Below are 27990 nucleotides of genomic sequence, written 5' to 3' on the forward strand. Positions count from 1 at the left end.
ACCGTACACATTTAGTCACGTCCCTCATGATGCAAAGGAAGGTGGGGGCGTTGCTCTTATTTATAAATGTTGTGTGGGCCGCAGGAAGAGGAGGTACTGCTGGCCCACCACCAGAGGGCGCCCTGCCTGAAGTGCGGGCTTCAGGCACGAGAGGGCGCTGCCGCCACAGACACAGCCAGGGGTGACAGCTGTCACCCATCTTCACTTCATCATTCCACTCCATGAAAACTGGACGTCATCTCCACCTCGTTGCCGAGATATCATCTATCTGTGAAGGTAACTTTCTTAGCCGTTGTTTTTGTCTTTTCAGACAGTGTTTGCTTCTGTATTGTTTGCAGTCAGTTCTGTGAGTGCTCGCAGCTGGAGGCTGAGTTTGTAATACGTGGAGAGCTGACGTCTTTGCTCCCCACGCCAAACTGTTAAGTACTCATTACTACTGCACGTGCCAGTTTTCTGGATTAGAGGTGGAGGTGGTATTCCCACCATTGCTGTTACTGGGTGTGCACGCACCCACATCTTACTGTTTCTGCTCCTCGCCAGCAGTACCAGATCCGACATTCGGAGATGGTGGCCACCTGGGGACTCGGGACTTGACGGCTCCAGTATTCTCCAGGTTCGGTGGCGGAGGAAATCGTGTGGTTCCGGTTCTTCTATCCTCGAGCCTGCCCACACGTCACCTTTGTGGATTGACTGTTTGCATAAATTCTGTAATCCTCTGTGTTTTGGTTGTGCTCTTTCACAACAGTAAAGTGTTCATATTCGACTTTCATTGTCCGTTCATTTATGCCCCCTGTTGTGGGTCCGTGTCACTACACTTTCCCAACAGGATATCTCGGCCACGTCATGGATCCCGAGGGGCGTCAACCATCTGTTGGACAACCAATGGAAGAGCAGGGTGCACAGGCGTCTGCAGGAGGCGTGATTGGTGAGTTGCAGCAAATCCTCACTGCCTTTACCGCTCGGTTCGATCTGATGACCGAGCAAAACGTCATCCTTAATCGCAGGATGGAGACTCTCACCACGCAGGTGGAAGCGCGCGCTCAGAGTGCTGCTGCAGCTCCTCCTCCTGCCGACCCGGTGCAGAACATAGACATTCCTCTGGTCGTTCAACGACCCCCTCCCCCCCTCCCACCATCCCCTGAAGCATACATAAGTCCCCCAGAGCCGTACGGGGGTTGTGTGGAGACGTGCGCGGACTTTCTCATGCAGTGTTCGCTCGTCTTTGCACAACGTCCCATAATGTACGCGTCTGACGCCAGTAAGGTGGCTTATGTAATTAACTTGCTTCGTGGTGAGGCACGCGCTTGGGCTACGGCGCTTTGGGAGCAAATTCACGGCTCCTTACCACTTATACTGGGTTTGTGAGGGAGTTCAAAACGGTTTTTGATCACCCTAACAGAGGAGAGACTGCGTCAACTGTGCTGCTGTCAATGAGACAGGGGCGCCGGAGCGCAGCCGAATATGCAGTCGACTTCCGCATTGCGGCTGCGAGGTCCGGCTGGAATAACGTTGCGCTCTGCGCCGCCTTCATAAACGGACTGTCGTCGGTCCTGAAGGAGCACCTGGTAGCCAAAGAAGAACCGCGGGATTTAGATGGGCTTATTGATCTCGTTATACAGTTAGACAATCGGTTAGAGGAACGCCGTCGGGAGCGAGACGAAGGACGTGGCTGGGCACGCGCCGTCCCTCTCCCTTCCGGGTCTGAAAAGGTTCCGCCCTCCTCACGCTCCACAGCCTCAACGCTCCGTGTGGCTACAGCTCCCCCTGCTGACGAAGCTATGGACACAAGCAGGGCCACATTTAGACCACCTAACAGACAGAGGAGGCTGGCCCGCGGGGAGTGCTTTGTCTGCGGCTCGAGTAAGCATCAGCTAAGTGACTGCCCCAATCGGTTAAACACCAACGCCCGCCCCTACAAACTGGGCTTAGGGTGGGCCAAGACATTCACGTGGGACATACACATATTTCCACACGACTCCCAGTTACAATCCTGAGCGGGGATTTAACCCTTCAAGCCCCAGCACTGGTGGACACGGGGTCAGAAGGGAATCTGCTAGACAGCAGATGGGCTAGGGAGGCAGGGCTCCCTCTGGTGGCGCTCCCTTCGCCATTGCAGGTGTGGGCACTAGATGGCACCCTTCTCCCTTTAATCACGCACAAGACACAACCTGTAACTCTGGTGGTGTCTGGAAATCATCGGGAGGAGATCGAGTTTTTTGTGACTCTGTCTACCTCCCGCGTGATTTTGGGCTTCCCTTGGATGTTGAAACACAGTCCCCGGATTAATTGGCCGTCTGGGGTGGTGGTTCAGTGGAGCGAAACCTGCCATCGGGTGTGTTTAGGATCCTCGGTTCCTCCCGGTTTACATGCTAAGGAGGAGGTCAAAGTCCCTCCCAATCTGACGGCAGTGCCGGTTGAATACCACGATCTTGCTGACGTCTTCAGCAAAGATCTGGCACTCACCTTTCCCCCGCACCGTCCGTACGATTGTGCCATTGATTTGATCCCAGGCGCTGAGTTCCCGTCCAGCAGGCTGTACAACCTCTCACAACCTGAGCGCGAATCAATGGAGACCTACATCCGGGACTCATTAGCTGCCGGGCTGATCCGGAATTCCACCTCCCCGATGGGTGCAGGTTTCTTTTCTGTGGGCAAGAAAGACGGCGGACTCCGTCCATGCATTGATTACAGGGGGCTGAATGAGATTATGGTTCGCAATCGATACCCATTGCCCCTGTTAGATTCAGTGTTCACGCCCCTGCATGGAGCCAAAATCTTCACCAAGTTGGATCTTAGGAATGCGTACCACCTGGTTCGGGTCCGGAAGAGAGATGAGTGGAAGACGGCATTTAACACCCCATTAGGTCATTCTGAGTACCTGGTCATGCCGTTCGGCCTCACTAACGCCCCCGCGACGTTCCAAGCTTTGGTTAATGACGTGTTGCGGGACTTCCTGCACCGATTCGTCTTCGTATATCTGGATGATATACTCATTTTTTTCTCCGGACTCTGAGACCCATGTCCAGCATGTACGTCAGGTCCTGCAGCGGTTGTTGGAGAACCGGCTGTTTGTGAAAGGCGAGAAGTGTGAGTTTCACCGCACCTCTGTCCTTCCTGGGGTTTATCATCTCCTCCAACTCCGTAGCCCCTGATCCGGCCAAGGTTGCGGCGGTGAGAGATTGGCCCCAACCAACAAGCCGTAGGAAGCTGCAACAGTTCCTCGGCTTTGCAAATTTGTACAGGAGGTTTATTAAGGGCTACAGTCAGGTAGTTAGCCCCCTGACAGCCCTAACCCCTCCAAAAGTCCCCTTCACCTGGTCGGATCGGTGCAAAGCCGCGTTCAGGGAGTTGAAACGTCGGTTCTCAACTGCACCAGTTCTGGTGCAGCCCGACCCTGGCCGCCAGTTTGTGGTTGAAGTGGACGCCTCTGACTCAGGGATAGGAGCCGTGCTATCCCAGAGCGGAGAAACCAATAAGGTTCTTCACCCGTGTGCCTACTTTTCTCGCAGGTTGACCCCGGCTGAACGGAACTATGACGTCGGCAACCGAGAACTCCTTGCTGTGAAAGAGGCTCTTGAGGAGTGGAGACACCTGTTGGAGGGAGCGTCTGTGCCGTTCACGGTTTTCACTGACCATCGGAACCTGGAGTATATCAGGACCGCCAAGAGGCTGAACCCCAGGCAAGCCCGCTGGTCACTGTTCTTTGGGCGTTTTGACTTCCGGATCACCTATCGCCCTGGGACCAAGAACCAAAGATCAGATGCCTTGTCCCGGGTACACGAAGATGGAGCCCATCATTCCGGAGTCCACTATCGTGGCTACCCTCACCTGGGACGTGGAGAAGACCGTCCGGGAGGCCCTGGCACGGAGCCCGGACCCCGGAACTGGACCGAAGAATCGTATGTATGTCCCACCAGAAGCCAGAGCTGCAGTCTTGGATTTCTGTAACGGTTCCAAGCTCTCCTGTCATCCAGGGGTGCGAAGGACCGTGGCAGTTGTCCAGCAGCGCTTCTGGTGGGCGTCTATGGAGGCCGACGTCCGGGAGTATATCCAGGCCTGCACCACCTGTGCCATGGGCAAGGCAGACCACAAGAGGACCCAAGGACTTCTCCAGCCGCTTCCAGTGCCTCATCGCCCCTGGTCCTATATCGGCCTGGACTTCGTCATGGGCCTCCCGCCGTCCCAGGGTATGACGACCATCCTCACAATAGTGGACCGATTCTCCAAGGCGGCCCACTTCGTGGCCCTCCCGAAGCTCCCAACGGCCCAGGAGACTGCTGACCTCCTGGTCCACCACGTCGTCCGTTTGCATGGGATACCAACTGACGTAGTCTCGGATCGTGGTCACCAGTTTTCCTCTCAAGTCTGGAGGAGTTTCTGCAGAGAACTGGGGGCTGCCGTGAGCCTCTCGTCCGGGTACCACCCACAGACGAACGGACAGGCAGAACGGGCCAACCAGGAGTTGGAACAGACTCTCCACTGTGTGACATCCACGCACCCGACAGCCTGGAGTAACCATCTGGCCTGGATCGAGTATGCACATAACAGTCAGGTGTCTTCTGCCACCGGCCTCTCCCCATTTGAGGTGTGTCTGGGGTACCAGCCCCCGTTGTTTCCCGTGGTGGAGGGAGAGGTCGGTGTGCCCTCGGTCCAGGGCCACCTGCGGAGGTGCCGTCGGGTGTGGCGCACCGCCCGTTCTGCCTTGTTGAAGGCCCGGACGAGGGCTAAGACCATGCAGACCGCCGGCGGTCCCCGGCCCCTGCATACCAGCCCGGGCAGGAGGTGTGGTTATCAACCAAGGACATTCCCCTGCAGGTGGATTCCCCCAAACTGATGGACAGGTTCATTGGACCATTCAAGATCGTCAAAATCCTCAGTCCTGCTGCAGTGAAGCTCCAGCTCCCGGCTTCACTGCGGATCCACTCTGTTTTTCATGTCTCCCGGATTGAACCACACCTCACCTCACCCCTCTGTGCTCCTGGTCCGGCGCCGCCTCCTGCCTGGATCATCGACGGGGAGCCCGCTTGGACTGTACGCCGGCTCCTGGACGTCCGTCGAATGGGCCGGGGGTTCCAGTATTTGGTGGACTGGGAGGGGTATGGACCCGAAGAACGCTCCTGGGTAAAGAGGAGCTTCATCCTGGACCCGGCCCTCCTGGCCGATTTCTACCGCCGTCACCCGGATAAGCCTGGTCGGGCCCCAGGAGGCGCCCGTTGAGGGGGGGGTCCTGTTGTGTGGGCCGCCAGAAGAGGAGGTACTGCTAGCCCACCACCAGAGGGCGCCCTGCCTGAAGTGCGGGCTTTAGGCACGAGAGGGCGCTGCCGCCACGGACACAGCCGGGGGTGACAGCTGTCACTCATTATCTCATGACAGCTGTCACCCATCATCACTTCATCATTCCACTCCATAAAAACCGGACGTTATCTCCACCTCATTGCCGAGATATCATCTACCTGTGAAGGTAACTTTTTCAGCCGTTGTTTTGTCTTTTCAGACAGTGTTTGCTTCTGTATTGTTTGCAGTCAGTTCTGTGAGTGCTCGCAGCTGGAGGCTGAGTTTGTAATACGTGGAGAGCTGACATCTTTGCTCCCCACGCCAAACTGTTGATAAGTACGCATTACTACTGCACGTGCCAGTTTTCTGGATTAGAGGTGGAGGTGGTATTCCCACCATTGCTGTTACTGGGTGTGCACGCACCCACATCTTACTGTTTATGCTCCTCGCCAGCAGTACCAGATCCGACATTCGGAAACGGTGGCCACCTGGGGACTCGGGACTTGGCGGCTGCAGTATTCTCCAGGTTCGGTGGCGGAGGAAATCGTGTGGTTCCGGTTCTTCTCAGGACAGACGTCTTCTATCCTCGAGCCTGCCCACACGTCACCTTTGTGGATTGACTGTTTGCATAAATTCTGTAATCCTCTGTGTTTTGGTTGTGCTCTTTCACAACAGTAAAGTGTTCATATTGGACTCTTTCATTGTCCGTTCATTTACGCCCCCTGTTGTGGGTCCGTGTCACTACACTTTCCCAACAATAAATCTAGGTTTAGCTTATTCGCTGTTGGGGGGTCACAAATATAACTCATTTGAGCATCTGATTCTCCGCTCTGCCCACGATGCTATGTATTGCCAAGGTCAGAAGAATAAAATCAGCCGTATTACTTTGTCACTGTATATAGGCCCCCTGGCCCATATGCTGAATTCTTAGATGAATTTGGTGTGTTTATCTCTAACTTGTCAATGAGTGCAGATAACATTCTAATTATTGGTGACTTTAAAATTCATATAAATAAGCCTTCTGATCCCCTCTGCAAATCATTTATGGCAATTGTGGATGCATTCGGATTTCAGCAATGCATTCAGGACTCGACACACATTAGTGGAAATACCCTTGATTTGGTTCTTGCATGTGGTATTGCTGTCACGAATACTGACATCATCCCTCTTGCTTTGGTGGTCTCTGATCACTCACTTATTAGGTTTACAGTTTCACTGCCATGTTTAGTGGAAAAGCAGCCTTATATATCACTACGGCGATGTATCAACTCATCAAATATGACTGAACTTGAAGCTAGACTGCCTGATATCTTAGCTTCACGTTTGGCAAATGCCCAATCAGTAGACAGTCTTGTGCATAGTTTAAACTCAGCACTCAAAACTACACTCAACATAATTGCGTTACCTATATTAAAACCACACTCCCCAAAACACAATCACCTTGGTTCAGTGACTACTTGCGTGACCTTAAGCATAAGGCTAGAGGTCTAGAACGGAAATGGCATAGTTATAAATTAGAGGTATTCCACCTTGCGTGGCATGATGCTGTCTTAGACTATAAGCATGCATTACTGGCTACAAAGTGGCCCTATTACTCTGATTTGATCAACAAAAACAAGCATAACTCAAAGTTCTTGTTCAACATGGTGGCACCACTTATTCATGGACAACCACCTGTAAGTCGCTCTCCTTTTTTGGGGTTGGAAGATCAAACTGGAATATAGAAATCATTGTGGGCGGAACAAGAGCGTGTGCTGTTGTTCTTTCTTGGATTACTTTGTGAAGAAAATAGGCGACATTAGGTTAAATATATCCCAGCATGCCTTAACCCAGCCACTACACCCTGCTATTGAGGTGGGCACCATTACTGAGGTATTACCTAGATTTACAGAATTTGAGAGTATCTCACGAGGTGTGCTGATGAAACTAGTAACGTCTACAAAAAGCACAACCTGCTTATTTGATCCTATACCAACAAAACTGTTTAAGAACCTGTGGCCCACTCTTGGGCCGACTGTGCCGGAAATTATTAATATCTCATTAACCTCTGTATCTGTTCCTAAATGTTTCAAATCTGCAGTGATTAAACCAGTACTTAAGAAATCTAATCTTGACCCTAGTGTATTGAAAAACTATAGGCTGATATCAAATCTATCATTTTGCTCTAAAAGTCTGTTAAAAAAAAAAGTGGCTTCACAGCAGCTGGTGGACCTTACTGAGAATAATCTTTCTGGGCCACAGCAGTCTGCTTTTAGAAAATATTATTCCACAGAGACAGCTCTCACTAAAGTGGTGAATGATCTTCTGCTTGTAATGGATTCGGACACCACTACGGTTCTGGTGCTGTTAGATCTCGGTGCTGCATTTGATACTGTGGATCATCATATTCTACTCAGTAGGCTGGAGAATTATTTTGGGATTACTGGGAGTGCCCTTGCATGGCTGACGTCATACTTGACCAGTCATTCTCACTGTGTTTTGTACAGAAACGCTACCTCTAACTTTAGTGACATGAAATTTGGTGTTCCTCAGGGGTCCGTCTTAGGCCCCCTGCTTTTCTCCCTTTATATAGCACCCCTTGGGCACATATTGCGGCATTTTGGGGTTACCATTCACTGCTATGCTGATGATACTCAGTATTACATGCCGATAACTCCTGGTAATCTCATCCACATAGAATCCTTAGAAGACTGCCTTGCATCAGTGAGAAGCTGGATGTCTAGCAACTTCCTACTTTTAAACTCTGGTAAGACTGAAATGATGGTTCTTGGTCCAGTGAGACATCTGCATCAATTTGACCAGTTAACGCTTAGCTGAGGCTTGTGTGTCATACATCACACTGACAAAGTGAAGAACCTTGGGGTAATTTTTGATCCTTCATTGTCTTTTGACCTCCACATTAGCGATATTACGAGGAGTGCTTTCTTCCACCAGTGAAATATAGCAAATATTCGTCCCATCCTGTCTATGGCTGATGCTGAGACCCTGATTCATGTGTTTGTCTCTTCTAGATTAGACTACTGTAATGTTCTATGTTCTGGTTTACCGCAGTCCAGCATTTGGGTCTCCAATTGATGCTACTGCTAGACTTTTGACATGAAGCAGAAAGCTTGACCATTTTGGCATCTCTTCACTGGCTTCCTGTCCCAGTGAGATCAGATTTTAAGGTTCTGCAACTAGCCTATAAAATTGTTCACGAACTGACACCTCCCTACCTAGCTGACCTAATTAAACCCTATGTACCGGCCCGGGCTTTGTGTCCCTAGGGTGAATAAAAAGTCTGCGGGGCACAGAGCTTTCTCTTATCATGCCCCTGTTCTGCGGAATGATCTCCCTGCACCAAAAAAAAAAAAAACAGTCAGATTCTGTGGAGACTTTCAAGTCCACCACTTATTTTCTCTTTCGTGTGGCTAAATTCATACTCATTAAAAACACACAGAAACCTTTCAGAGTGATTCCTCATGTTTTGCTCTGCGGTCCGTGTTTGTGATGGTGCCTTGATTGATTGATTGATCAAGTTTATTTTGTAAAATTTCAATTGTCAATTTATTTAATTTTATATAGCACCAAATGGAAGCAAAGCTGCATCAAGGCGCTTCACCCAAGTAAGGTCGAACCTTACCAACCCCCAGAGCAAGAACAACGGCGACAGTGGTAAGAAAAATTCCCTCTGATGATTTGAGGAAGAAACCTCAACCAGACCAGACTCAAAGGGGCGACCCTCTGCTTGGGCCATTCTAACAGTTACAAGGTTTTTACAAAGTTTAACAAAGCTGAAGAAACAGAAAACAGGAAATCAATAACATCTGGTGCATCAGCTTCAGGCATGGCATCTCGCTCAGTCCAACAGTTTTTTGTCCATAGACGCCACTCCCACACATTTCCCGCTGCACCTGGGACAGAGAGAAAAAGAGCAGAATCAGTCGGCTTGAAATCTACACCTAAGATATAATTCATCAGCAGTAAATCAACAGGAAAGCAGAGAAAGAACTAAGGTGATCGCCGGCCAGTAGCCCTAAGCTTCACTAACAGACCCAGAATTTAGATATAGTTGAGGCTGAGACCTTTTCCAGCTATATACATAAAGGTCTACGTCTGTATGTCTGTCTGGGATAAACTCCCAAACTATAATATGTAGCCCTACAAACTATATATATTCTGAATCCTCATGACATGGGGAACAAACTGGTACCATTTTTTTTTTTAAAGTTAAACTAAAAATTACCCCCAAAATAGCCATTTATGTAAGACCATACAGTGTTGTACCATGTGCGATAAACTCCCAAACTATAATATATAGCCCTAAAAACTACATATATTCTGAGTCCTCATGACATGGGGAACAAACTGGTACCATTTTTTAAAAGTTGAAATGAAACTTACCCCCAAAATAGCCATTTATGTAAGACCATACAGTGTTGTACCATGTGCGATAAACTCCCAAACTATAATATGTAGCCCTAAAAACTACATATATTCTGAGTCTTCATGACATGGGGAACAAACAAACTGGTACCATTTTTTAAAAGTTGAACTGAAAATTACCCCCAAAATAGCCATTTATGTAAGACAATACAGTGTTGTACCGTGTGCGACGAACTCCCAAACTATAATATGTAGCCCTAAAAACTATATATAGTCTGAATCATGACATGGGGAACAAACTGGTGCCCTTTTTTTAAAAGTTGAACTGAAACTTACCCCCAAAATAGCCATTTATGTAAGACCATACAGTGTTGTACCATGTGCTTTTCATGCTGCCACTTCTGTCTGTCTTTCTGTCTGTCCGGGATAAACTCCCAAACTATAATATGTAGCCCTAAAAACTATATACGAGGTCTGTCCATAAAGTATAGGTCCTTTTTATTTTTTTCAAAAACTATATGGATTTCATTCATATGTTTTTACGTCAGAATTCCTTTGTCTGAGAAGTTGCTGAGAGACTGGCGCTTTGTTTGATCAAAATTTTTTCTAAACCTGTGAGACACATCGAAGTGGACATGGTTCGAAAAATTAAGCTGGTTTTCAGTGAAAATTTTAACGGCTGATGAGAGATTTTGAGGTGATACTGTCGCTTTAAGGACTTCCCACGGTGCGAGACGTCGCGCTGCGCTCTCAGGCGGCGTCATCAGCCTGTTTCAAGCTGAAAACCTCCACATTTCAGGCTCTATTGATCCAGGACGTCGTGAGAGAACAGAGAAGTTTCAGAAGAAGTCGGTTTCAGCATTTTATCCGGATATTCCACTGTTAAAGGAGATTTTTTTAATGAAAGACGTGCGGACGGGTCCAGGCGGCTTTTGATGGCTTTCAGTGGAGTTCAGTATGAGAAATTGTTTAACAGCTGGACATGTTCCAACTTGTCCTTAAGGCTTCCAACAGAGGTGTTTTTCCTGTGGCGGAGCGTCGCGGCGGCTGCGAGCCGACGCGCGGACCCGTCCGCACGTCTTTCATTAAAAAAATCTCCTTTAACAGTGGAATATCCGGATAAAATGCTAAAACCGACTTCTTCTGAAACTTCTCTGTTCTCTCACGATGTCCTGGATCAATAGAGCCTGAAATGTGGAGGTTTTCAGCTTGAAACAGGCTGACGACGCCGCCTGAGAGCGCTGTGTGACGTCTCGCACTGTGGGAAGTCCTTAAAGCGACAGTGTCACCTCAAAATCTCTCATCAGCCGTTAAAATTTTCACTGAAAACCAGCTTAATTTTTCGAACCGTGTCCACTTCGATGTGTCTCACAGGTTTAGAAAAAATTTTGATCAAACAAAGCGCCAGTCTCTCAGCAACTTCTCAGACAAAGGAATTCCGACGAGGGGCTGGACAACTCCTCCCACAAGGAGTGCTCACAGGCGAATGACGTCACCGACAGGCGTGGAAAAACTCACGCATGCGCACGAGGGTTCAAGCATGTCTGACGTAAAAACATATGAATGAAATCCATATAGTTTTTGAAAAAAATAAAAAGGACCTATACTTTATGGACAGACCTCGTATATTCTGAATCCTCATGACATGGGGAACAAACTGGTACCATTTTTTTTTAAGTTGAACTGAAAATTACTCCAAAAATAGTCGGCTGTGGGTATGACCAGGCAGATTCAAATTTCCAGCCCTGTATATGTGTTGGCCATCTCTGTTTATTTAATCCCTTTCTTCAGCTACTTTATGTTCTCAACTGTTAAGCAGCTGACTGTCCTGTACAACTCAGTTTGCCTTCCTGTCTGAATACATTCATTTTATGTTTGTAAAATTGCAATGTAAAAACAGTGAAATGCACCACTACCTCAATTTTGATTCATTGATATTTACCTTTACTGTTATCTACCTTTTGTGTGTAATTTTTTTTTATGAATTTGATTGCAAAACAAAGTCTGCATGAAGGACTTCAAATGTATTTCTCTTAACCAAGTATTTCCACTTAGTTTGGGGAGTCCCCCTCTTATAGTTCTACAGGACAAACTTTAGGCTCTGCAGCACGCCATCTGGGGGAAAAACAGACAAACTACAATACACACAAGGTTAAGAAAGAGCAAAGGACCAGGGCAGACCATGACATTGACTTTGAGTTTAAGGAAGATAAATTTATAAATTTTTATATTGAGAAGCCTGATTTATTTTTTGTATTTGAAATGGCATAAATAAATTAAAATGCGTGAAATACCAAGGGGTTGAATACTTGAATACTTTTGCAAGCCACCGTGTATATATATATATATATATATATATATATATATATATAGTTTACACTGGGATGCCAATAAAATAAGTACAAATAGAACAGAAAACAATAAGATCTTAATAAATTAAAATAAATACCAACTGTATCCCTGTTGAGGTGTAGACGACAACATATTTATTAGCAAATTCATCACCGAGATATGGACCAGAAAACAATGAAGATAAGATTGTCTTTTGGACTAAAAATCACATTAAAAACAAATAAAAGGGTTGAGTTCCTCTTCCTTTAGCTGACTGAATAAAAATGACTGTCTTTTAAAACTCGCCTTGTTGCTAACTGACTTTTCCGGGCGGCGGCACCACCAGTATGTTTGAAGGATTTTGTTGGAGGACTGTCGCCAGAGGAATTTAGACAAAAGGAGGATGGTAGATAGTTGAGGGCCGCACTATGAAAAATATTATGCACCAAGTTCATTTTTAGCTGTTAACTCAGAGTATTTTGACCTGTGTGGGTCTCGGCAGGGACAGCGAGGATGTATCGAACTATTTTGTTCTGATGGTTTGCACACAATTTTGAAGCATCTTGTTAAGATCAGAGGACCAAGAAGTTCTGGCATCATCATAGTGACATTGAATCAACACAGAAATCAATAGATTTTATTTCAGGGTGGAAACATCTGGTCTGGCGATATAAAAACTTTAGTTTCGCACTGGATTTGCCAGGTACTGAGTTGCTAGTTGGCTGTGTGATAGTGACTGGTCAAGACTGATACCCAGATGTTTTACAAAGACGGCAGCAGGTTAACACACAGTTCAAACAAACCAAAGCCCGGTGACACATAACAGTTTGTTTAAAATCAAAACGTGAACATGACACAATCCTGCAGCCTGTATGGGCTCCGTGAACCAGCGAGCCCTCGTCACCAACACCGGATTTCAACCAGGTCACGACCTGGGTTTCACTCATGTCAGCCTGTCAGATGTCAGATGGACAGAACCGGTTTGTCACAGGTCAAACAGTGTTTGGATCTCAAGAGGTCACAGCAGAGACAGACCCAATGAGCCTGCTGGGCAAAGCGCTGCCCTCTACTGGTGCAGCGCTGACACTTCCAGTATTCAGGGTCTGTGGACCAAACAGCATCTGATCCTGCTCCGATTCTACTGCAGTCAAAGAATAAAAGACACACACACACACACACACACACACACCTACCTCCAAACAGCTGATGTGTTGATATAGAAGTTGCTGAACAACCTGTAACCACCTCTGTGTATCAAAGTCAAATCAGCATCCATCTGTCTGTCTTTTTGTCAGAAAACAGAACAAAACTGTAAATAGCCCCCTGGCTCAACATTAAGGCCAGAACATGGCAGAAAACATGACCCCAAACCCATGAAAAAAAAGAAATGCTGAAAGTCCTGGTCCAAAGAAGGACTAAAACACCAGACACTACTGAACCAGACCCGAGTTAAACCAGCACAGAACACTGGCACTGGTGCTAATAGACAGTCCTGGAACAAACCACGACTGACACCATCTATCATTTATGATACCGGCTAATAAGAAGCGCTGGTTTGGTCTCGGTTTGGTCCAGGTTTATAGGCACACTCCATTGGCCCAGACTAGGACCGACATGTCCACTGCTCTGTTAACATGTTTCCAATCTGCCTTGGATCTGATTTTATGAACATGATCAAAACCCTTTACAGTAAACCAACAGGGCTGTCCTTTAAGCCCTCTCCTATATGCACTTTCTCCAGAGCCTCTGGCTCAAATAATTTGTCTATCCGATAACATCAACCCTGTAATGGTGAATGGCACTAAACATAGTATATCTTTGTATGCAGACGATGTCCTTTTATATGTGGGGTCGGTCCATCCCTAACATTTTAACCATTTTCAATGGTTCCAGTGATATATCAGGCTATAAGATTAATTGAGATAAGTCTGCCTTTTTGCCATCAAATGATCCAAGTGAGAGATATCACTTTACCGGCGGCATCGCTGTTGTTAAAATTTTTTACATATCTTGGGATTGAGGTCTCTCCTTCTCTGCACTCTGTTGTTAAAAATAATTATGAGTGCCTTATCCGGGATTGCATCTGATTTGGAGAGATGGTCCTCTTTGCCCAATTCCCTTAGATCGTGTGTCTCAATTATTCAAATGAATGTGCTCCCTCGTATCAACTTCTTTAGCTTTATGATCCCACGTCTGCCTTCATTCCGTTACTGGGATAGATTACCCAGAGCGCTCACTAAATTTATATGGAAGGCAAAAGGTCCCTGCTTCAGACGTTCTACGGTTCAGCCCCGTAGGTCGGCAGGGGGTTTATCACTCCCAAACGTTAGCATTTACAATTGGGCTTTTACTCGATGCCCTTTGGTTGGATGTTGTAATGATTCAGTGGAGGTGGTGTGGCATCCACTGGAGGAATCCCTGGCAGGCCCATTAAAACTTAAGGTGATATTATTCGCTAGTGTTCCTCAGAACAAATGTATGGCTCGGTCTGGTCCCATTCTATATTATTGCAGTCTGGCGCTGTGCTAAAAAAACGTATGGGATTAAGTCCATCTGGAATCCATGTTCTCCAATCTTCAACAATGAAGGTTTTCTGAATCTCCAGTTGAGAACTGCTATGAAAACCTACAAGCTACCATGGCAGAACCCACTTAGAGACCACCCACTCCTTAAACTGGTGAACAGCACTTGTGGATCTCAGGGTCGCATTTCTAGACTATATGTGCACATTCTAGAAGAGATGTAGGTCCCGTTACTGTTGTGAAAGTGTAGTGACACGGACCCACAACAGGGGGCGCAAATGAACGGTCAATAGATGAGCCAAAAATTAACAATTTAATGTTGTGAAGGAGCACAACGAACATACAGACAATCTCAGAATAAGATTACAGTCAGTCCACAGAGGTGACGTGTGGGCAGGCTCGAGGATAGAAGACGTCTGTCCTGAGAAGAGCCGGAACCACGCGATTTCCGCCGCCACCGAACCTGGTGAATACTGGAGCCGCCAAGTCCCGAATTCCCAGGTGATCACCGTCCCCGACTGTCGGATCTGGTACTGCTGGCGAGAACAAAGACAGTCAAGTGTAGGTGTGTGCACACCCAGTAACAACAACGGTGGGAATGCCACCTCCAGCTCTCACTCAATATGCTGATGAATTTACAATGATCCATCAGAGGAAAAGAGTGCCGTCCTGCACTCACTCAGCCTCCACAGGAAGAGGGACCGGTACTCCTGCAAACACTCACAATATACAGCTTATAAGTAAACACAAATGGCTGAGGATATTACCTCCAATGAAGTACGATATCTCGGCGATGAGGTGGAGATGACGTCTGGTCTTTATGGAGTGCGATGATGAAGAATGAGTAACAGCTGTCAGGAATTAATGAGTGACAGCTGTCGCTCCCGGCTGTGTCCGTGGCGGCAGCGCCCTCTCGTGCCTGAAGCCCGCACTTCAGGCAGGGCGCCCTCTGGTGGTGGGCCAGCAGTACCTCCTCTTCTGGCGGCCCACACAACAGTTACATCTGGATGCTTGCGGGAGAACCGACATTCCTAATTTACCTCCTGATTTTGACAGGAAGCAGTTTAGAACTCTGTGCTTTGTTTGTCCAAGAACCTGGGTCATCAGCAAATTCACCTGAACTTTATCCAGAGGACATACATGGCCCCTCGTAAATGCTACAATATGAAGCTCAAAGCGGACCCGAACTGCACCCTGTGCCACACAAACTCTGTGGGTACATTAATTCATCTGGTTTGGGAGTGTCCGGGTGTGTTTGGTTTTGGTAGGTATTAAGAAACAGTTTGTCCACGTTTTTACACATTAATATTCCTTTGTCACATGTGGTCCTGTTGCTGACTGACATGTCTCAACGTAAGTTACGTAAAGCACAAGAAAAGCTCCTCCTGGCCGGTTTAACTGCCGCCAAGAAGAAGGTAGCAGTGAGGTGGAAACGCTCACATCCAATGTCTCACCATTAGTGACTGCTGTCTTTTACAGATGGAGAATATTTAGTTTTGTCCACTACAAGTTTAAATAATGCTAAAGAAGAAACTATCAGTCTGTGGAATCAAGTAGTGGTTGACCTTAAAGCCCATTTGTTGTGACCCTTGGTGATATGTTGGTAAGATTTGAGTCGTGTTTCGTGAGGGTGCGGGTGTGGCACTTTTGGTGGAGTTGTCCTGGGCCTGGGTATGTTTATTTTATTTTTGTTTGATGTGGTTAGTTCTTGGTGTTTTATTTGTTATAAAGTCAAATAAATAAAACTTTGGTCACAAAAATCCAATCCTGCTCCACCGTGGTTAAGATTTAAGCAGACTTGTAAGCAGTGGTGGGCACACATAACCAAAAAATTAACTTCGATAACAGATAACTGAAAAGTTATCTTTGATAAAGATAAAACAATAAACCACCCAAAAATGTATCGGAAGTTACAGATAACAGATAAATTCCAATATTACCTCTGACACATCTACAACTAGTAGTAGAACAAATTTAATAGCTTACGTATAATATTAAAAACAACAACAGACCCTAACATTGAGACCTTGTTTACTACAGAGCTCCCAGCACAGAGGCACTCCGAGAGCAGCCATAAAGCCAACTCTCTATCAATTACGACACTCCGGTCAGGCGCAGGACTTGAAAAATAAAGTCATGCTGACTTATGGTTTTGATTATAAATAACATTAATACCGATAGAATAACTCCATTAATGTCAATTATGTCATTTGTACAAAGTTAAAATATAACATATATCTTTTAATGTTGAATAATGCACTAATTCTGAGGTTTTGTAACAAACAGACAGATCACAAAGGATTCTGGGTAAAAGTGCCTCTGCTAAACACTGGCTGAGTCTCTCTTTTTTGGAGCGAGGCGGAGGGGAAGGCGAAGGGCTACAAATCCCTCTGTTTGGAGGGGTAGGAGGAGCTTACTGCTGTCTCTGAAAAAACAAACATGGTGCCGAAAGAGCCGCATAAACGAAGCGGATTTCATTACAAATTACGCTGTTTAGAAAGTTATAACTTGCCAAAAAACTTTACAGGCAGTTGGCTATGACAAACGGAGCCCTGAACACACTCATCTAATAAGCTTTCAGGTAGAAAATGAAAAGTTTCAACAATGGGAATAAGTTGGAAAATATATACACACACATGTATATGTGTAACACATAACCTGACGTCCTAATAGACTGATATTATTTGTCAAGGAAATTTCTAAAGGAAATAAGGCTGGATGCAAAAAATGGGAGAATTTGAAAAAGAAATAAGGTTGTAATTCCATTAAAAAAGTGAAACTTGTATAATGTATACATTCAGTGCACACACAAAAAGCCATTTGCAAAGCCAAAAAGTTGATTTGACAATCATCTGACATAACCGGGGTCAAAATAAATAGAACACTGCTATCTACTGGTTCCCACACGCTTAGTGAACACTACTGACCAGTAGATGGCAGTAGAGTCCTTGAAAACAAAATTCCAGATACAGTAATCCCTGTCTGCTACATTTAAAATGCATGGAATTTAACAAACGCAAATGAAACCAACATCTATAAACGCAGAGAATATATTCAAGAGAGTTTTAGGCACTAGAGTTTAATGCTGTTGTCCGTGGAGACTGAACAGAGTGTCTGAAATGCATTTGTCCTGTCATGATGTACTGAGATTACATCATCCTACCCAAAATGCATTGCGGGTCACAGGATGTGCTCACAAAACCTTAAAAATTAGCACATTACTTTAAAACTAAAACATATATCTGATATTTTCACTTAATAAAACTTCAGACATGACAAAATTTGAACCATAAGTTAAAAATGTCTGCCTCTGGATGATTTAGGTGATATCACCAGCCTATTGGTATGTTTTAAAGGAAATGTTTTTTTTTTTTCTTTTGGGCTGTTTCTCCTTTGTCTGCAAAGGATTAAGATGCTTTTTATACAAGTGGCTCTCTTCTGTTTGCAAAGGTTATAGCTGTGCGTCTGTTACAAAACTTTTAACAGGTGAGTGCTAAACTAATTTTAAAAATGCTTGTCACTGTTCAGCTTTGTTTATTTTGTTTATCGGTTTAAAAGTTATCGGACAAAGATTAATTGGAAGATAATTGGAAGATAATGGTTTTTAAAGTTATCTAAAAAGATAATCCGATAAAGAAAACATTATCTTCGATAATTATCTGTTATCAGATTATCGGAAGTGTGCCCACCACTGCTTGTAAGTAACGTGCATGTGTGTGTCCTACACAGACACATAGAGAACATATAAACTCCACACAGTAAGTGACAGGTGAACCTAGTCCTGTCCCTGTTTACTTTTATCCAGTCTGAATCAAAGTGTCCTTCCTGAAATCTGGTGGAACTGATTGAATTTTGAGAGAATGAAGAGAGCAACATGAAGACAAAACAGGAGGATGACGGGACTAAATGAGATTTAATGGGGTCAGGAAAAGGTCAGCAGGTCGCTGATGAAATTTGAGTTTTATCTTTCAGTTCTTAATTTTCAATCAAAACATCATATTCTCTCTGACTGACACACACACACACACACACACACACACTGCCACACGGGCTGACCTACATTTTTTCCCTGCAGACTGAAGCACATGTTTCAGCCTGAAGGTTGTGACCTACAGTGTGGAAATAAACAGGAAGCAGTAGCTGAAACACACTGACAGGCAGAGTGATGGATCGACCCGTGGACCACAGGTTGCTAGTCCAACCCCAATGACACAGAGCCTCAGAAAAATATGATTTAAAGCACAAAAAACCCAATAATAATAGTAAGCAGATTAGGAGCCCTCGGTGAGTCCACACTTCAGCCAATGTTCACAAAATCAACAACTTAAAATCCTCACAGTCAGAAAACAAACAAACTAAATCACAGTTAACAGTAAAACTCAGCAGGAAGAGGAGGTTGTTCTCTGCCTAGAAAATTGGGGGACAAAATCCTGTTAACTCTTGCTGGGATAACAGGATAACTCCTTGAACCCTGTGCTGATGGGATAACGGTGTGTTAGTCCGGTTTATGATGCCTAGAGTTAGATCACCCAACTGTTATACTAGATATGATCAAGACCACCAGAGAACAAAACCCACATCAGAGAAGGTAAGAACACCCAAACCTAACAAAGGGCTCAGGTAAGACTGCCTAAACCTGAAGAAGGTCTCAAGTCAGACCACCCAAAACACAAGGTCTCAGGTCAGACCACCCAAACCCAACAAAGCTCTCAGGTCAGACCACCCAAACCCAACAAAGCTCTCAGATCAGACCACCCAAACCCAACAAAGGTTTCAGGTCAGACCACCCAACAAAGCTCTCAGGTCAGACCACCCAAACCCAACAAAGAGCTCAGGTCAGACCACCCAAAACCAACAAAGCTGTCAGGTCAGACCACCCAAACCCAACAAATGTTTCAGGTCAGACCACCCAAACCCAACAGAAGTTTCAGTTCAGACCACCCAAACCCAACAAAGAGATCAGGTCAGACCATCCAAACCTGACCTGAAATCAAACTAAAGCCCATTGAGATAAAAGATTCTGGAAGGCCCATTTTGGACAATCTGTGTACTTTAAGTATAATTGTGGTTCATGATTTTTATTATTTATTTATTTATGTATTTATTATTTTGTCTCCACATGGTGTCGCTTATTTATTTATTTTTTTTATTGAAATATCAGATTTCCATCCATTTCTATACCCGTTTACTCCAGTTCAGGGTCCCGGGCAGGCTGGAGCTTATCCCAGCAGTCATGGGCCGTGAGGCACGGAAAAAATAGATTTGTTTTCCAGTATTCTTTTGACACATCCCAAACCTCCATCAGACTGTGTACGCCAGTACAAACAAATCATTTCGTTTTGATGCCATGCAATTGTGGTACCACTTGAGACCGGTCTCTGGACTGGTCACACCACCAATCTGTCTGTCCAAATGTCACTGAGACAACCCAGAACTAACCTGGTGACCTTTGGTCTGGTCCAGGTTTTGGTGATTAGTCTGGGTAACAATGCTAATTTTTCTTGGGAAAATTTATCAGTCGACTGTGAAACTTTTGATCTAATCTCAAAAAGATCAACAATGAGTTAATTTTAAAAATGATCATGTTTTGTGAAAATCTGGTCTTTTTTTAATGCATCTAATGAAACCATGACAACATGTAAAACCCCTGACCATATCCGCTCGATCCCCCTCAACACGAACAGGATGTTTGATCAAAACTATGAGCCCGGACTGGATTTTTTACAATCCAAACTTAAAGGCTTGTATTCAAGGCCCAATTCAGTCTTTTCCCAAAGTTTTGTTTTTCCTGCCAACAAACAAACAAACAGCAGCAGCAGCGGGAATAAAAACACATTATTAACGTCCCTCAGAGAAAAAAAAAAACAAAAACCCCCCCCAGCATCAATAAATGATGAAGCTGCTGCTGCCGTGGTGCCCTTGAGCCAAACACAGCGCTGTGAGTTCCACCAGCAACACGTTCCACGCGTGTGTTCCACTCTGTGGGCGCTGAGGCAGAATGTAGGTCAGCAGGCAGACGCAGATTCTCCGCATGGCAACAACGCACAAAATCCCAACTCCCAGCGCTCGCACGCTATTGGCTGAAAGCTGCAGCCAGCCAGCCAATAACCTTTCAACCCCGGGGCGGTGTCAGGAGACGCGCGCGTGTGTGTGTGTGTGTGTTTTTCTAACAGAACCATCGCACACATTTTGGGCTCGGTCCAGAAAAAATAGGCACGCCTGCACCGTGTGACGTCACAAATCCTTTCATCTTTAATTAACTATAACTCACAATTCATCACTGTTTCTGGATACTAATTAATTAACTCATAACTTTATTCGTGCAAGGAAACATTCATTTCCAGATAAAGTTATGCTCAAAGGTTTGGATTTTAAAATGTTATTTTTTAGACTTTTTAACATGGTAATTTTTTTTTTTTTTGTCATGTTTTAACCTCCTTAGTGTGTTGGTTTGTCCACAGAAGTGCTTAAAAATGAGAACACTTTCATTAATTATAACTTCATTATAATAGTCTAATTGGTGAGAGAAAAATCCACAAAAAGCAGTAAAGAAATATTAAAGCCCTTCTGATAAAAACTCAAACTTGCTCAAAACATCTGATTTGAATGAAATGTGGGATTACTATTGATTATTGTGGAAATATATTTTCAGATCCAGATAAATGGGCGGAATCGGGGGGGGGGGGGGGTGTTACAGAAATTAATAAATTATGCTAACTTAACCTAAATAAACCCTTCCAAACATTTAAAACTACTTTCCAAACATCTTTTGGTGAAATGTTTTTGAAACCTGAAACTCTTGACCCATCTGTAATTGACCATTTTATTATTATTATTATTATTATTATTTTGCAAATCTGAACTAAAATCAAATGTACGAAGCCCTACATTTGAGGATGGGGAATGCACTTTCCCCCCTTTTTTAAGCAACTGTTAGCTTGCTAACTGTTGCACTGGGGAAAAAAACAAAACAAAACAATAATAATGATGATAATTTAAAATTCAAAAGTAGATTTTTTTTTCTTCTTGACATGAATTCAGAATTCTGATTCTATATAGCTATATTGCTTTCTTCCTTTTCAGACAATTCAAGTTCCCACTTTAAATAGAACAAATCATACATTAAAAAATCAAACTAATTAATTTATTCTGATAAATGATTTTTATTTTTTTAAACAGTCTTTCAACAGACATTTTACATTTATTGAGTTGTGGTCGAACATAAAGCACTTAATTTAATGTCTCTTTTGGAATGAAGCGGGCACACCAACTGCAGTACTGACTGTCGCCTCTAGGGCTACACAAACACACACACACACACACACACACACCTTCAACTGCTTAGCCGAGATCGGGTCGTGGGGAGCTGGAGCCTATCCCAGCGGTCGCAGGGCAGCTCCATAAACTTTAACGTGTTCATCAAACCGACCAGATCTTCAGGAACATTTCAGAATTTTATTCAGTTTGCTGACTAAACCACTGGCTAATAGCATCATGTTACATCATCTTACGCAAGATGAATTAACATCAAGATACATAAGAAAAGTCCTACAAGCTGGTCTCTAAGGAACCTGTTAGTGTGCAGTACTTCCTGTGTTCTGGACACCAGAACCAGAACACACAGAACTGATAGTCAAAGTGAGAAAAGCCCCAAAGAGTCCATAAGCAGCTTAAAGTCACTCGCGCTGATCACGGATTACGGATTGGTGGAGCCATTAGATGAATGAACCGATTAATGAAGTCAACGAGATGGTTTTGGTCCCAAAAACATTAACATGTTGCCCCACCCGTCCAAACGCACAGTCTCACTGAGCACATATGGCAGGTTTGTTAGAATCAGTAAGTCCCAGAACCCGTCAGCAACAGGAAAATAAAACTTACATTTTCTGAATGAGACATTTGTGACATCGTAAAGTCAGCGTCGCGCAAATCACGAAAACACGACACAAAATACATTTACAGACAAGCTGAAATCAGTTTTTAAATCGCTACATATTTTTTTCACTTCATGGGTTAGTTGCATTGAGTGACCTACGCTAGTTAACTCGCGAGCTGTCTCAGTTACAACCTGAATAAGTTAATTACTTGAAATAAATGTATCTTTTATGTTCCTTTTTCCAGCAGGTGGCAACAAATGATTTATTCTTCACATAATGTGTATTATTTAAAATCAATAAATCAAAAAAAAAAAAAAAAAAAAAAAACACTCACAGTACATGGCTAAGCTAACATGATCACAACCACCATTTTGGACCCTTGCAGACCGCTGCTACACATTGTGGTGTCAACACGCCGTTCGTTTGACCAGCAACCACACTGTTTTGTAAACACGCTTCCACTCCTGCTTGAGCTTGGTTAACGTTTAAACTGACTCATGAGCAAGTTAAGGTTAAATTGACTCACAGTTAGGTTGGGTTAAATTGACTCCTAAGTAGGTTAAGGTTTAACTGACTCATGGGTAGGTTAAGGTTTAAACTGACAGGCAGGTTAAGGGAAAAACTGACTCATGGGTAAGTTAAGGGTTAAATAGACTCATGGGTAGTTTAAGGGTAAAAAATGACATGTGGGTAGGCGTAGGGTAAAACTGACTTGTGGGTTGGTTAAAGTTTAAACACACTCATGGGTAGGTTAGGGTTAAATAAACTCGCAGATAGGTTAAAGTTAAACTGACTCGTGACTTATGTTTATTTAACTCTTTGTAAATACATTAAACTGAATTTATTCTTGCATCTTTATTTATCAGGATTTTCCTGAAGATTTGCGCAAAATCTCGTGGAATTCTGTGACATTAACATGCTCACAAATGTAAATGTTTTTAAATTTTACAGCATGTTCGTTTGTCCATCATACAGTCAAACACACTCTCACCTACACTCAGTTTAAAGTCTCCAGTTCTCCAAACCTTTGGAAGTGGGATGAAGATGGAACACCGGAGAACCTGCAAACTTCACACAAAAAGAACCAGGTAGGAAGAGAACCTGGGACCTTCTTGCTGTGAAGAAACAATGCTAATGCTAACCACTAACCCACTGTGCCGCCCAAGTCTGATTCCTCTCTTGGAGAATTCCTGATTTTCCCGCTGATCCGATCTGCTGCATTCAAACATTATTAATGTCAAACTTTCCTCGAGGAGGATTCGTGTTCCTCCATCAGTCATCGGATGACTGTTTACGGTCCGATGGTTCTTTTGGACTTTGCACAGTTGGACAGGTGTTGGTGCTGCAGGATGATTGTGTTGGATGTTTTTATCTCCTCATCTGGTTTTGGCTCATGGTCTAAACAGTTCTGATGGACTTTCTGTCACATTCTGGTCCTGAACCTCCTCTTTCCTTCAAGTATTCCTTTATTCCTCCATTTCAACCTTCCACTCGCTCTTTCCCTCTTTACTTCTGCTTTCACTTTTATGAACACGTTCACTTTATTTGTGACTTCTCTTCCTTTGATTTTCCTTTCTTCCATCTCAGCCTGACACTTTCAGTGCTCTGAACTTTAACCTCTGCCACAAGTCAACGTTCACAAACTGTTTCTTGGGTTTGTTTTGTTTTTTATTAACAAACCCACTGGTTCCTAAACTGTGAGTCAGGGCCCCACAAAGGGCTGCGGAAATCTTACACAGGGTCTTGGGGAAAAAAAAAAATCCAAAAACATTAAATAAAGTCTTGAGCTACAAATACCCTGAAATACTTTAAAAGAAATAATAATAACAAAATCAATTAAAATTTGAATTTATAAATAAGGGTCATAATAAATGTGTTGAGAAACAGAATTCTCCATCTGTTGACACTCTTGAGTTTTCACAGAAACGAAAACAGGTTTCTCCACTGAGGACCAGAACCAGAACCATCAGACCAACACACGCCTCAAATCCACACGGAACCATCAACGACATCACACAAACACGTGGCACTGGGTGGAGTCCCCCCACACACACACACACGCACGCACGCACGCACGCACATTAATAAAGTCGGTTGGATGTAGTTAGACGGTCGACCGGTGACCAAACGTCATCCACCAAACCGCAAATTAACCAGCTTCTTCCGCGGTCATTTTAGCGCAGAAATACTTAAAAATGCGTCAAAACTAGAGAGATTTTTATTTTAAAAAACGGTTCAGTGCGTGTTTTCTGTGCACGGAGTTAACGAAAATCTCTAGTGAGATCAGAAGACGTGATCAGTTTTCTGAGGTGACAACAGAACACAGAGCAATCCAGAAAAAGTCAAACTTCTAAACGGAGTCCGGCAGCGAAAACTACCTGATCTCCTGCAGCCGGGACTCGAACCCGCGGCGCTCCGCTCACACGTCAGGGTCTCTCTTCGATCCAATCCTGTGCAGATCCACCACAGCTCCCCGCCAGCGGCTGCGCACGTCAGGTGGAATCGATAATCAAAGTCATTGATAAAGGACGCGCCTCAGCTGGTCAGAGCGACTGATCGATCATCGCGGATCGATCATCGGCTCTAAGAGGTGATCGATGTGTTAATCAGTCACCCGTTCATCATCCTCAGCCGGCGTGTGCGTGAACGAAGCTCCCATCAGCACCACGAGGCGCGCTCGCGCCACGGGCACGCGATCACACGCCCACGGACATGCGCGTGCGGTAAAAGCAGTACTACCACAAGTACTACTACCACAACCAGTACAACAGTACTACCACAAGTATTACTTCCACAACGAATACTACAGTACTACCACGAGTATTACAGTACTACCACAAACATTGTCACAAGAACTGTTACCACAACCAGTACAACAGTACTACCACAAGTATTACTTCCACAACAAATACTACAGTACTACCACGAGTATTACAAAACTACCACAAACACTATTGTCACAAGAACTGTTACCACAACCAGTACAACAGTACTACCACAAGTACTACTTCCACAACAAATACTACAGTACTACCACGAGTATTACAAAACTACCACAAACACTATTGTCACAAGAACTGTTACCACAACTAGTACAACAGTACTACCACAAGTACTACTATCACAACCAGTACAACAGTACTACCACAAGTACTACTACCGCAATGAGTACTACAGTACTACCACAAACACTATTGTCACAAGTACTACTACCACAGCCAGTACAACAGTACTACCACAAGTACTACTACCACAACGAGTACTACAGTACTACCACAAACACTATTGTCACAAGAACTGTTACCACAACCAGTACTACCACAAGTACTACTATCACAACCAGAACAATAGTACTACCACAAGTACTACTACCACAACCAGTACAACAGTGGTACCACAAGTACTACTACCACAGCCAGTACAACAGTACTACCACAAGTACTACTACCACAACCAGTATAAAAGTACTACCACCACAGCCAGTATAACAGTACTACCACAAGTACTACTGCCACAACCAGTGAAACACTACCACAGCCAGTACAACAATACTACCACAAGTACTACTGCCACAACCAGTACAACAGTACTACCACAAGTACTACTGCCACAAGCAGTACTACCACAAATACTATTACCACAAGAACTGCTACTGCAACTAGTACTACATACTACCACAAGTACTACTACCACCAGAAGTAATAGTACCACAAATAATACCACCACAAGGTGTACTATACAAGTACTACAACCAGAACCAGTATAACTACCACAACTATCACAAATAATATCATAAGCAGTACTACCACCACTACAAATACTACTATGACAACCAGTACTACTACAGCAAGCAGCAGAATCAGTTTGGATGTAAAATCCTTTTTGAAGGTGGTTCCAGTAAAGAATTGAAGCCACGCTCCCTGACGTCAGAGTGCTGCAGTCTGGAAGAGACACTTTAGGACCCAAACACAGACAGACAGACAGAGGCATGGTGACTATAAGGACCAGCAGACGGGAAGAGATCTTTGGAGGAGGAGATCAGGACAACCATCAAGAACCTGGAGAAGAACAAATCCAGTGGACTTGATGGTATAGACGCCGACCCGAGCACCTTCTGAGTGGATGTTTTTCACTCTGTGTGATATGAAGCTGTCATCGGGGGAGGAGCTCCTGATTATACTGGATGATACTCGAACCAGAAAACATGTTTGAGGCGGGGGAACGACCTCTGTGGAGGATCTCAGGGTGTCGGACAGAGCGGCATTCTGTCCCCGCAATTATTTAATATCGACATGATGACCAGAGCCATGTTGGCTGCTGTTATAGTGGCATACTAATGAACTAATTAACCACATTATGTATGCAGATGAACTGATGCTAATGGACCTCAGTGACGGAACTCAAACTGTTGAAACTATGTGAGCTGTTTGTGAACGACACAACCCCAGGAAGAGTGCAGTCGTTTAGGGCCGGCTGTCTAAAAGGTGTTCAGACTGAACACAAGAGCGGACTCATGGACACGTAACCGGTGATGACCTCGATACAGACAGATGGCGCAGGCAGCCACATGCTGACGGGATCAGGATCACGTTCCAGATTCCATCCGTGTCATGTTGATGTTAAATTCACCTTGTTTGTACACAGCTCAACTTTGGTAGAACTACAAGAAAACATCCATAAACAAACTGCATGTGCCCAATCAAAACATCTTTCAATTATTCACTGGATTCTCCAAATATGAGAGTACGAGTCCACTCTGCAAATAATACTACAACCACAACCAGTACTACTGCAAGGACTACAACTCGAACCAATGCTACCAACACAAACAACTCTACCACAAGCAGCAGTACTACCACATGCAGAGCTACAAGTACTACTACACAAGTAGCAGTACCACAAACAATACCACCACAAGGAATACTACAACAAAAGGTGCCACCACAAGCAGTACTCCTGCAATTTCAATTTATTTGAATTTATATAGCACCAAATCACAACACAGTCGCCTCAAGGTCGAACCTCACCAACGCCCAGAGCAAGAACACAGACCACGGTGGTAACAGTACTATTAGTACTAATGTAACAGACTTTCTGATGTCTTTGCTTTATTTATTTCCTTTATTTACTGTGAAGCTGCACAGGGTTAATGTTGGCACTGTTGTGTTGCCGTAGGCGGAAGGCGAGGAGCGAAGGGCTCCCGCTTTTGGTGTGTGTATGAGAACGCGCAATAAAGAGGAGCCACGTTATGGCGCTCGAACGGTCCACAGTGGTCCCGTCTCCCTCTTTCTTTTAATACTGTCAAGAGCCCACAAAGGAGCCGCTACATTGGTGGCAGCGGTGGCCGCTTGTGCAGGTTGTTGCATGTGTTGGCGTTCGTGCTGAACAGTTATTTTGAGTTTTGACCCTGTTAGCTAGTGCCTCAGTTTAGCTAGCCTGCTAACGAGCTCAGTGCTTCTGCGACATGTGGTTTGGGGACGAGGACCCGTCGAAGCCTTATACGGCGTGGACCACCAGGAGCTCACTTGGTGGTGAAGTTAGAGTGGACCTGCCTGCTCCTTTCGCTGGTGATGGGAGCCAGAGCTTTCACAGCTGGGTGCGGCAGCTGGAGGTAGCCATCG

The 27990-nt window shown here is 44.7% G+C and overlaps 1 protein-coding gene across 1 annotated transcript in view; it reads right to left on the reverse strand.

Moving 5' to 3' along the window:
• si:ch211-169p10.1 (FERM domain-containing protein 4B) overlaps positions 1–25049 on the reverse strand; it is a 90010-nt gene extending 64961 nt beyond the window's left edge. The window contains exon 1 of the mRNA XM_034171831.1: positions 24748–25049. The gene's annotated coding sequence lies outside the window, so the exon portion shown is untranslated. The remainder of the gene's footprint in view (positions 1–24747) is intronic.
• Between the last annotated feature and the right edge of the window lie 2941 nt (positions 25050–27990).

Source organism: Thalassophryne amazonica, chromosome 6, assembly GCF_902500255.1.
Source record: "Thalassophryne amazonica chromosome 6, fThaAma1.1, whole genome shotgun sequence".
Taxonomy (NCBI): Eukaryota; Metazoa; Chordata; class Actinopteri; order Batrachoidiformes; family Batrachoididae; genus Thalassophryne; species Thalassophryne amazonica.